Raw genomic sequence first — 13,204 nt, 5'->3', positions numbered from 1 at the left:
TAGTCTTTTCCAAGGCAAATACTGCAAACTCTCCTGTTAGTCAATCTAATGATTGTATTTCGAAAAAGTGCAGGCCTGGTTATTTACTAAAAAGGGAAAAGATAAGCCTAAAATCTAAGAAGATAGAGTCCTTAATTTATACCATAATGCCACTTGCATATGTCTCTTCTACCTGTTTTATTTAAACCAAATGTTCACAAATGGCCTCTAAACAATGAACACAAATTTTTAAGAATGCTATGGGTCACATTCTGGTAATTTTCAGGTGGAAAATTGCAAAGAGAAAAGAATTTGCAACAAGAGTCTTGATTCATCTTACAGAATCTAAAGACTTCAACATTCTTTTTCAGAATTTTCTTTCTTTCCCTTCTCTTCTTCTTCTAGGCTATCAGAACTGAGCACTGAAATATACCTTTATATTCACCAACCCAATTGAATGACATTAAATTTGTGATTCTGTAGTAAGTTCTAAAATGTTAGTTTTAAAACTTAAAGAGAAAACATCCTTCAAAAAATATTACCGAAATACAAATTTCACTATCTTGGTTTTTTAAATGTATGTTTTCAAATTTATTTTTATAGCTATAGTATGTTAAAGTATAGATTTAAAAACTGCACATATTTAAAGTGCACAATTTGATGAATTTTGACAGGTATGTACATCCATGGAACCATCACCACAATCAAGACAAACATTTTCATGACCCCAAAACTTCATAATCAATCATATATCATTTCTACTCCCTACCCCATCCCAGATATCCACAGATCTGCTTCTGTCATGTGGTTTAGTTTGTCTGCATTTTCTAGACTTTTATATATGGAAATCATACTCTTGTACTTTTTTTTTTTTTAATTTAATTTGGCTTCTCTCACTCAGCACAAATCTTTTGCGATTTAGCCATTTTGTTACGCATATCAATATTGTCAATAGTTTGTTCTTTTATATTGCTAAGTAGTATTCTGGATGGATATATCACAATTTATTTATCCTTTCACCTACAGATGGGCTTTTGAGTTTCTCTAGTTTGGGTTTTTTTGTTTGTTTTGTTTGGTTTGGTTTTGGTTTTTTTAACAAAAGGTGTCCATGAATACTCATGTACAAGTCTTTGTATGGACAAATTATTATCTCTTGGGCAAATATCTAGGAGTGCTATGGCTGGTCATATAATAGATATATGTTTAACTTCTCATGAAAATGTCAAACTATTTTGCAAAGCGTTTTTTACCATTTGCATTTGCGTTGGCAGAACATTAGTGTTCCAGTTGCTGTACATCTCTGCCAACACTTGTTGCGTTGTCTTTTTAATTTCAGCTAGTATGGCAGGTGTGTAGTGGCATCTCATTGTAGTTTAATTTATATTTCCCTAGTGACTAACAACAGGACACATCTTTTTTGGACTTGTTTGCCATTAATATAAATCCTTATCTTTTAATTTTTTTATTAAAAATTATTGGGGTGACATGATTAATGTAATCAAATAAGTTTCAAGTGTAGATACAATTTGGCAGATATATAATCACCCAGTTAGATTTCTTTTTATTTTGTGCTTTATGTTTAAAATTGCATTTGCTGTTTTTGGTACATGGTTTGTTGTCTTTAATTTTTAAAGTTATATAACCACTACCATGATCAAGATACAGAACAATCCCATTACCCTAAGAACACTCTCATGCTGCCTCTTCATACCCTCCCATTAGCCGTAAGCCCTGGCAATCACAGGATTGATCACCGTCTTTGTAGTTTTCCTTTTTCCAGAGTGTCACTTAAATGGAATCAATAAATCGTTTTTGAGTCTGGCTTGTTTCACTTAACATGATGCATTTGAAATTCATTTATGTTGTGTTTAGCAATAGTTCATTTCTTTTTATTGCTGAGTAATATTGCTCTACACACACACACACACACACACACACACACAAACACACACGCACAGCAAATTTTGATTATCCATTCACCAGTTAAAGAATTTGTGTTGTTCCAGCTTTTGGAAATTATAACTCAAGGACTCACAATAATTAAAAATAAATCAAAATTAAATAAACAAACAAATACACACACACAGCCAAAAGATTTGAAAGGTCACTTCACTAAAGAAGATATACAAACAACAAATGCATGAAAAGACAATATCAACCAGAGGAAATGCAAATTAAAGCCACAACAGACACCACTACATATCTATCAGAATCACTAAAATTAGACTGATTATACCAAGTATTGATAGAGCTATGGACCAAATGCAACTCTCATATTTCTGCTGTTGAGGAATATGAAACGATATAGCCACTTTGAAAAACAGTTTAGTCAAGAGAAGAGCAAACATATTTCTATACACAGTCCTGTACATGAATGTTCATAATGGCTTTCCTTATAGTATCGCTTTTTATAAAAACAGCCCAAATATCCATCATCAGATGAATAAACACCATGTGGTTCCACTATTCTAGTGGAGGCACTGGAGTATAAAATAGCCACTTTTTAAATTGTAAGTGTAATACTTAAAAACTAAAGAGAATATTTTATAAGGCCTATTATCCCACATTATCAAAGTGATGAATAAGAGTTATACTAAGTAAAGGGCCAACCCTTTTTTACTATAAAAGAAAATAAATTTCAGCATCTTACCTATATATTTGTATCCTTCTTCTCCATCTACTATGGGTCTCAGCCAAGATGACCTAAGTTGCATATTATTCTTCACATGGGCACCTTGAGGAGGATAGAGTGTAAATAGCATTTCAATTGCATTGGACTTCTTGATGAGTTGAGAATATTTTTCATGGTCTTCTGTATAAAAGAAAGAATATTAACTTTTTAAAAATTTTAGACATTTTTACAAAATTTCTAAAGTGTTTCTTTTAAGGGTTGCAAATTAACAAGATTTAATAATTTGAATACTAATGGATTCATGGCATGGGTTTTCTATAGTCAAAGATACTTCAATAAAAATCTTACTATTCAGATAATTCCTAGCAAAAATTAAGAAATTACTATTCAGATAATTCCTAGCAAAAATTAAGAAATGCTTTACTAATAGCATCTTCAAACACTATCAGTTTAAAGCAATGTTAATAGCTATAGAAAAAGTAAGATAACGAATGTCATTCAAATTCTATGCACTATAACATAACCATAATATTTTTAAATTGCCATTAATGAAATAAAATTAACAAAGCAAATATGTTGGGTAAATATAGAGTTCTATAAACTAAAGTTGTTGACAGAATATTCCTAGGCTATGGTCTTTAAGAAAATATAATGCATATGCAAATGTTCATATAGCATTTACTATATGCAAAGAGTTTCCCAAGTGCTTTGAAAACATTAACACATTTAATTTTTTAAAGCATATCTTTATAAGGTAGATCCTATTATTATTTTCATTTCACGTGAAGAATTTGAGGCCCACAGGAATTAAATAAATTGCCTAAGTCTTATAGCCTGTAAATGATACAATTAAAGTTTGGATTATCTAAGGAAGTTCTTATTTGCAAACAAAAGCTAGTTTACTAAACATGACCTGCACTAACAAGTAGATGAGACAATTGGAATTAAAAAATAATTTGAAGTATAGAGTGAAAAATCTTTGGTTCCAACCCTTGGGCCTCTAGTTTGTAATTTCAGTTTTTGGATGATAAACTAGTATTATAAAATTCAATAAGGCAGTCTCATACAGTTCATTCAAAGTAATTATACCCAGAACTATTTTAAAGAAGAGTGAGATACTAATGTGAATCTCCATTAATAATTCTGTTACATCGTCCTTCTTTCTTTCTTCCTCCCTCTTATTCCTCCCTTCCCGTTCTCCACCCTTCTTTCCTTCCTTCCTTCCTTCATTCCTTCCTTCCTTCCTTCCTTCCTTCCTTCCTTCCTTCCTTCCTTCCTTCCTTCCTTCTTTTATTTTATTTTGTTAATATCATATTTTTTGGCACATTATAAGACACTATGACATAATGATTAAATGATGAAGAAAGTAGATTTAGATTTGTTGGTGGGCAAGGTGCCAGGTTTTAATCTATTGCCTCAGCCTAAATCTATCACTTATTGTCCTGCTTGTGAGACTAGAAAAGTTCTCCTTTGCCAAATGGCACAATTGTAAGCATCTTTCATGGAGGGTAATGTAGGGAAGTAAAGGATGAAAGGGCTCTTCCTAGCTCTGGGTGCTTCTCCCAGCTGGCTCCTACAGTGCATTGTGGCTAGCAGGATAGAGTACCTCCTGGCATGACTCATGATACCCCATAGGGCTCCCTGCCCAACACATACACACACACTGGGAGCTTTCTAGTGAGTTTTGTGGTACAAACTTTCCCATTAATGAGTTCTCAGTGGGTTCCACATTGCAACACCTACCTATGGACTGTTTCCCCAGAACCCCAGAAAGTGGCTTCCCTGTGAGTTCTACTAGCATGCTATATCAGTGAACTTCTCTGTCGTTCATTGAGTCACAGCTATGCCTTCTCCAAGAGAATATGGATCCCAGAGAGAGGGGTGGAGGTAGGGGACACTCTTTAAAATTTGATCTTTCCTTAGGTGCTCTGCCTCAGATATAGGGGTAGCAGCTCTTCCCTATGTCTGTTCTTCTCAATTCTTTAGGGTTCTTTTTATCCATTAGTAGCCAAGCAGTCACTCCAATCATCATTATAGTTAATAATTCTCTATATTAAACTTTCCCTGCACAAATTACCATGTAGTTTCTATTTCCTAATTTGACCCTGACTAATACAGACAGATCTGGGCTCTAAATCTTGAAAAACCACTAACAGCCTGTGAATTATTAGACAAACCAATTTATTTCCAGGTGATAACATTCACATTTGGATTACTTTTAGGATTAAGCTATACAATATACATAAAACATCTATAGCACCATGTGTATATGTACTAGATGAGTGTTATTAGTTTTTATTTGGTATTATTTCAATAATAATAAAAAGTATGAGAGTCAGGAAATAATATGTAGTTGCTTCTTTTGGTAATAAACATCTTAGAAAGTTTCCACCTCTTTTTATAAGGGAAAGTTCAAAATTATTCCTTTCTAACCAAAAAGAAAAAATCTTTGCATATATCGCACATATATATCAGATATCACACATATATATAATTCTAAATCTTCCTTTCTCATCTGTTAACAGAAGAAAGGAAGCTGGGAAGCTAGACTATTACAAGATAGTACGGAAGAATAAATCCTGCTTTGGTTTTTCAGGGTTATGTTCATTAGTTTTAGTAAAGCACTTTATTTTCCATAAAGGCAAATGTTTTCATTTCAGGGAAACTAAAGTGCTTACACTAAAACATAAGAAGTAGTGGATGTCAAACTGCTACTCTCTCTTACTGGCTTATCCTGATGGAAGACTTAGTAGAATCACATGAAGTCGTTGGAGTGTTGAACATAGATAACACGATATAGTGATAACTCTAGTATCAGACGCACATTGAAGGTTTCTAAGTCAGAGTTTTGCTAGAGCCATTTTCCATTAGGTACTCAAAAGGAGCCTTGAAACTTATACATAAAAAGCATTATGATTTTTGAATGATTATACCTTCCTTCATAAGATCAGAGTTGATTATAAATAAGCATTTTTTTTTTAATTTTAGAAAACATGTAGCTTGAAAAACATGTTCTCTTCTTTTTACGTTATTACATATATTGTCCCAAGATAAATACAGAAATTTAACTTTTATTGCTGATACTGATCATTTTTTGTTATTTTTGGAGCACCTTCCTTTTAATATACTGCTAAGTCAATATTGCTACATTGGATTTAGATGTAATGATTCTGTTCTCGGAACTCAAAAGATTAAAAGCTCTTCCTTACCTTCTTCCCCAAGCCATATATGCAGTAAAAATCTGAAGATCTCAGATGTATGTATCTAGATTTGGTTCTGTGGCAAAAGCTCACAAGAAATTTCCATAACTCTCTATTGCAACCTGGTCACCAAATGGTTAATTATTTTTATTGAGAGGTAGCAGTGGTGGTTGAGAGCAGAGGCTCTGTGGGTGCACTGATTGCTTGCCTGTGAATCTGAATCTGCCATTTACAAGATGTGTGACCTGAAGCGAGCTAGCTAATCTCTCTGTGGCTCACACTATAGTGTTGTCATGAGGACGACAGTTACTATAGGTGAAGTCTTTAGAACACCTAGTCTATGGACAGCACTACTTAGGTGTTAGTTATTACTATTATTACAACGGCCTCCCTTTAACAAATGCTAGCATAGCCTGTATCTTATTTGGATAATGATAGCAGTGTCCCTTCCCCTGTCTCGTCTAGCTTATGCTCTGAGTGGGTAGAAGAGGGGGAGATTATTGCCTTTTCTGGTCGCTCCTATACTAATTTGGATGCTCTAAGGGTCAGTGGTTCCTATTGGATACTGATGAGCATCTCGGAGGTTTCTGCCACTTTCAAAAGTTTTTTGGTTAATTAGTCACTTGTGGGCTACTAATTGATATCATAGTGGCCTTCCTTATTATTAGTATTACCAGTAAAAATAAGAAATATATTTTGTTTAGCCTTAGACATTACAGATGTTGATGCTCCCATTGGTTTACAGATAACTAAGATATAAAGAACTGGGAATTTAACTATGGAATGCCATTAATAGTAAGTGTAGCTCAATTTCAAAGACATTAATATATGAAAATTTACATCTGAGAGTTAACAAAATATGACAAAATCAAAACATTAAATCTCCAAATTGACAATTCCACTTGGCTAATAAATAGGCATCTCAAAGTCTATGCTCCAAAACATGCCCTGCGCCAGGGTTCCCGGTCTCAGGAAACAGCATCCACCTAATGGTACAATCTAGGAAACTAGGAGACTTCCTGGGTACTCGTCCCTCGCTCCTCTGCCACCGGTCTAGAAAAACTATCATCTATTTTTATACGAACATTTTAGCCTCCCAAATAGTCACCCTGGCCCTTTCAATATAGTCTCTAAACAGCAGCCAGAATATTTTAAAAGTGTAAACTCAATCATAAGTTTTCCTACTCAATGTTTTTGTGATGCTCTTAAAATAATGTCAGACTCCTTACCATGTCGTAAATGATTCTGAACATTCTGGTGCCTGCCTCCTTTTCCATCTCTACTTTAGCAACCTTGGTTTTCTTTTAGTTTCATAAATAGACCTGACTTCCTCCTATTTCAGAACCTTTGCATAAGATGTTCTGTCTACCTGGAACATTCTCCCAAAAGCTTTCGTCCATTGTCTCCTTAACTTCTACACCACATAAAGTCTCATCTGACTCTCACCAAACTAGAGCAAGCCTCCAAATTACATTATCTCAGAGTTATTGCTCTCTTTACTTTTGCTCCATTACACTTACTGAAATTTGTAAATATATCATTTATGTTTTTATTTGATCAATATGTTTCTCTCTCATAAAACTATTAGTTCCAGGCAGGCAGGGTACATGACTATTTGCTAACCATTATATCTTCTAGCCCTGTACCTGATACTTAGAAAGGCTTTTATTTGACGAATAAATATAATGATAATTGATAGTATTTATTGGGATATTAACATATGTTTAACTTGCTGACAAATCCAACTTAACAAGCATGCTCTCCCTTTGAGAGTTTATTCCAGTCTTTCTAAATCCTTCAGCTGTCCCTGTGTAATCTGATGTTTAGTATTATGTTTTCTCTCACAAAAGCAGCAACTCATACCTTTTTGTGCAGGCAGTTTTCTGATGTTGGTCTTCTCTACAAAGACTTACTTTATAGAAACTATTGAAGAGTCATCCAGGTCAACCACTATATGTTTATTGATTATAACCTCTTAGTTTGCTAATGTTGTAAACTAACATAAAATCTCACAGGGTGACCTCTTTAGCCATCTCTGGTTTTCCCCTCCCTTTCAGGTTAATGAGGCTCATTATGCTTAACATTCAGTGTAGGTGGTGAGTTTTGAGAGAACCTGAAGCTGTCTTTCCCTTCCTCTCCCAAACGGGTAGCTATACCATTGTAAGTTCACTTCTTTCCTCCTGTGCAGTCTCAACTTGAATATTTTTAAGGCAGTGGTTCCTAGAATTGTACTTCAAAAATCACAATGATTAATAAAGTTATAAATGGGGTTTTAATCATTGAGTTTATTTATGTTTGGTAAATATTTTGGTTATTTTAACAGTATTTCATGGTTTTAAAAGCATTGCATATTTATGATAAGAAACTTTGGAAATATAAAAAAACATAAGTAATCATTATTACTCTTAATATTTGCCAATTCTAATTCCATATGCATGGTTTTCATTCTCCCACATTCCCTAGAAACCACAGCATAGCATAAGTAGTTAATAGGAAACTTGGTAGCAAATCATACTCACATCAAATAAATATGTAAAATATTTGCTTTAAAAACAGTAGACTGAATACCTACTTTTAAAAAATAAAAAAAAGATTATTAAAAATTAGGGACTAGACAAAGTTGTCAGCTTTACATTCTGACTAAAGATAATAAAAAGAAAGACCACCTATTATCACAATTGTGTATAATTATTTTTACAGAATATTTTAACACCAAGAATGCATAAGAAACTATCTCAGATGAAAGAACAGTACTTTACATTGAATGATGAGAACCTTGAGTTTCTAGGATTTTTTTAAAGTGTGAATTTCTTCCTAATAAGCCTGCCCTCAACACAGATTCTAGCAGATACACAATACTTCCGAAGGGCATATGTGCAAATTCTTAAGTTCAGTATCAAGTGTATGAGGGAGAGTTAGGTGGCTAACAAAGCTTTATTAGTGACCTTAGGGTATTAAACTAAAATGACAGACCTTGCTATTGAAGGCAGTTATCAATAAGTATTTACACGCATGGGTAGAAATACCCTAATCCTTTACCTTAGCTTGGCATCTGCACTATTATGTAACTAAATATATATAGTCTCCTTACAAACACAAAGTTCACAGGCTAAAAATAATGGTGACAGATAATGGAGGTTTTCTTCTATTGTGAATAGTATGTGTTCATTAAAATGTTCACCTATCTTTCATGGGCCACTGACCAGTCACATGAAGTTTTTAGTATGGGGTTATCAAATGTGAGTTTGAATAGGTGGTCCAATAACCTATAACCTACTATAAATAACCAATTTCTAAATGTTGTACTTTTAATATCTTGTCACTGTTTAGTTACAGTAGTTTATGCTGCATTCATTTTCTTTGATTTGAAATAAGTGAATGTCATACATTTTTGTCATGTCATTTTTATCTTAGATTTTTCTATTTATTAGTAAATTTAAAACAAGGATACCAATTTATCAGTATGAAAAATTACATATGTCTTGAATAAAGCAAAGTGAATTTAGAGCATCCTCATTCATAAGTTAATGAAATTTTCTTTTATAAAGATTATTGAAAAAGGAGGGAAACATTGAGATGCAAAATTATCAGGCACAATGATTAAGAAGGCAGTTAAACAATATGCCACCAGCTGGTATAACCTGTAAACATAAATGTAAGGACAACTGATCTCATATTACAATTAAATACTGACATCATTTAATTTAAAGAAGAACTAAAATGCTCATTAACATTTGACTGAGAGTAAAAAATACAAAATAAGGACATAAATTAAGTAAAAATTCATTAAAGTATAGCAAATATTTCTATTTTTAAATCCTCTCAATTCATGAAAACAGGTACATGTTGTGAATTTTTCCAAGATATTCTTCACTGTAATTCAAAGGTTAAGTGTGTGAAAATTGTGTCTTTCAACCATACTCTTATAAGCCCAGTCAAAATTCTAATATGAAATAGAAATTTAGGGAACTGTAGCCATTTGATTGTCCAATAATCAAAGTACAGTTATTTCAAAAGATTCACTTCTTCAGTGGAATAAATATATAGAGTTCATAAAGAATTATGCAATTATTTAAATTTTATCTCCATATTGATTTTTTACTTTTTATACTCATAAAAGTAAATACATTTTCAAGTGTTAGATAATGAAAGCTTAAAAGGAAAAAAGCTTAAAAGACATTTCCTTTTTTGTCTTCATAAAATTTAGGGACAAAAACACTATACATTAAGGAAATCTTATAACTACATAAAACAATAAATAAATTTGGTTAATAATTCCGATATAATTATAAGAATTCCTTCAGAGAGATATTTCTTTTCTTCTAAAAACTCTTATGTGTGTGTTTATGTGTGTCTCTGTACTGGAAGCAATGCAAACATTTTCTTATAAATGATTATAGTATTATGATTAATATTAAGCATTCTATTTTAAAAAGATGCCCTTCATTTTTCTCTGAAAATCTGAGTCTCAGGAGGGCCAGATTAAATCCATTAAGATTATTCTACTCTGACAGTCTAAAGACAAATGCTTCTTCTCACCTTACTTTAAATGCTCTCACTTTCAGAGAAATACAATAGCAGAAAAAATTCTTAAATCTTAAGAGCACAGTGGCAACTTTTATGCGCTGACCATACATAATTCACAAGATATTTCTTTTTGCTTTGCTTGGAAGACTATTTTAATTTTTAAAAATTAATTTTGAATTATTAAATTAAATTTTAATTACCCAATCCTGTTATTCTTTCTACAAATTGCCATTCTTTTGGTCATTTTCTTTTATGTATGCATATTCTTAAAGGCCAGAGGAAATCAAATCAGTCTTTAGGCTATTCATTGATAATATCAGTTTTAAAAAGTATATTGTGGAGAAAGTTGGAGTTACACAGTTCAATATTTTAAGTACTGCTGTCCCATGTTATCTCAATCTCTTAGCCAAAAAAAAAAAAAAAATCCAATAATTGGCAGTTGACTATAACAGGTTTAGCTATATAGCTTTATGTCAGCCTGCCCTGCAAAAAAATATTATCAAAAAACCCAAAGATTTACTTTCTCTTTCATGTACTAAGCCTCTCTATATTCAGAAGGCAAAAATGATACCATGCTGTTTTATACACTAAGAAAAAAATGAACTCTAAATAAGTGAGACTCTTTCCTGATGTGTTTTCCAAGTGAATACCAAATAAATATGTTTTTTAAAACTATTTTATGTATTCATTTTTAAACAATAAATTATGTCTTTTAGAACTGAACCATTCTCTAGCTTTTTGGAATTCATTTGCCAGACTAATTTAGATTTTTCAATACCATTAAAGAGATCTATAATTTGAAGCCTGTATGATGATTATGGAAAAGTTAAGATTAATCTAAATTCTTTCTGAAACAAGGTTGGGTAAAAGCTAATTAATAAATAGGAGAATTTACTTATTACAAATGTCCAATTTCCTGGCTTGATTTATTTATAGATATCAATAGGTAATACTATCTCTGGTTAAAGATAGTATAATAAAAGCAAGTTTTTTCTCTCCTCCTCTGATGTCCCCCAAAAAAACATTGCTAAATCTATCAAAAAATAAATATAGATACATCTAGCGAAACACAAAAATCCCCACAACCTCCAATAACCTTGAAGAATACTTGACAGAAATGATAAAATTCAGACCTAAATGAGAGAGAATACCTAGAGCTGACACAAACTTCCTCAGATCTCAGACAGGATACAGATATGTCTAAAAAGAAGAATCACAGTTCTGAAGGACACCTTCAGAGACCTTTTGGGGAAGTAACAAGACCTGCGTATATGGATGGAACATAGGAGAAGCAGGAAATGTCACTGAGAAAGCCAGTCCATACCACACCTCAGAATGACAGTTAAGGTGGAGCCAAAAGAAGAAAGATTCATGTTTGTCCCACATGAAAAATACATTCACCCCATCCAATGTCCCCTCTAAAGTCTCTAACAGTGTCAAGTTACAGAGTCAAGTCAAAATACAAAAATCTCATCTGCTCAAAAGTTCCAAGTCTCATCATCTAAATCATCTAAATCTTGTATGTGTAAAGCTCTGAGTATAACCCATCCTGGGCACAATTCCTCTCTTCCTATGGACCTCTGAAACTTAGGAACCAATGGTCTGCTCCAAAAATACAACAATGTAATAAGCATAAGATAAAAGTTAAGACATTTCCATTCAAAAGTAAGAAAATGGAAAGAAAAAAGGAGAGTATTTGAAATCCAACTAGATAAATTCCATTAGATTTCAAGGGTTGAACATAATCCTCTGTGGTTTTCAGCTCTGCCCTCTGAATCATCTTTCCTTTTTTTTTTTTCTTCTATTTTCAAGAAGGGTCGCATGACTTTTTAGCAGAGATTTATTTATTAGTCTGTTTCCTGCCTATACACTTTTGACCAGTATCCTTCTTTCATTTCACACTGTCTCTATCCTTTTTGGTCCAAGCTTGAAGTGTTCTGCTGCTATAAACTTCTCAAAAATCGTGTGTATTCTAAGGAGATTCACTCCATTAGACAAGAGGATTTTCTACATATCTTTCCTGGAAAATTTCATCCCCATTCTTGACTTCTGCTTAGATGACTGGAAGGTTCTAGGAGTCACGCATTCTTTTCTCCATTAACAACAACAACAACAACAAAAAACTTTTGTGTTACTGAATTCTCTTTTTATTATCTGTCTGACACATTAGCAAAAAGTTGTCTAGCCACACTCTCAGCTCCTTTTCTGCAGGGGTCCCCAGTCCCCAAGCTGCAGAGCATTACCTGTCTGTGGCCTGTTAGGAATCCAATTGCACAGCAGGAGGTGAGCTGCAGGCAAGTAAGTGAGGCTTCATCTGTATTTGCAGCTGTTCCCCAGTGCTAAGCATCACCGCCTCAGCTCCACCTCAGATCATCAGGCATTAGATTCTCATAGGAGCACCGGTCCTTGGTACCAAAAAGGTGGGGGACTGCTGCTCTATAGTATGTTCTTCTGATAGTGGACATTTTAATTTTAGTATCTTTCACAATCTGAATGAATGAGAATTTCCCAAATCATCTAGTTCTTGTTCCTTTTTGTTTAGCAAGTCTTCTCTCAACTTATTCTCTTGCATTTTACTATACGGAGCAAGTCTTCTCTCAACTTATTCTCTTGCATTTTACTATAGGGAGCATGTTCAACTCTTTGCTTGGAAATCTCCTCAGCTGAATATTCAAGGTCAAAGCTTACAAATTCTATTTCCTGCATAACTGTAGGACACAATTCCACCAAACTTTCTGCCACTATAGAGAACAAGGCTTTCTTTCCTCCTAGTTTCTAATAACATAATTTTATTTCCTTCTGAGCCCTGAATAGCAGTATCTTTAACTTTCATATTTCTACTAACAGTCTCTTTGTGATTTAGATT

The 13,204-nt window shown here is 33.2% G+C and overlaps 1 long non-coding RNA gene across 1 annotated transcript; it reads left to right on the top strand.

The window, feature by feature from the left end:
- The first annotated feature begins 8,719 nt into the window (after positions 1-8,719).
- Positions 8,720-12,780, top strand: LOC111739112. The gene is made up of 3 exons (XR_002780106.1): positions 8,720-8,730; positions 9,304-9,307; positions 12,646-12,780. It is a non-coding gene; the product is annotated as an uncharacterized LOC111739112 (long non-coding RNA).
- The last annotated feature ends 424 nt before the right edge of the window (positions 12,781-13,204 follow it).

This window comes from Pteropus vampyrus, unplaced genomic scaffold (assembly GCF_000151845.1).
Source record: "Pteropus vampyrus isolate Shadow unplaced genomic scaffold, Pvam_2.0 Scaffold47, whole genome shotgun sequence".
In the NCBI taxonomy this organism is placed as follows: Eukaryota; Metazoa; Chordata; class Mammalia; order Chiroptera; family Pteropodidae; genus Pteropus; species Pteropus vampyrus.
The sequence above is the reverse complement of the archived record's forward strand: the minus strand, read 5'-3'. Positions and strand labels throughout refer to the sequence as shown.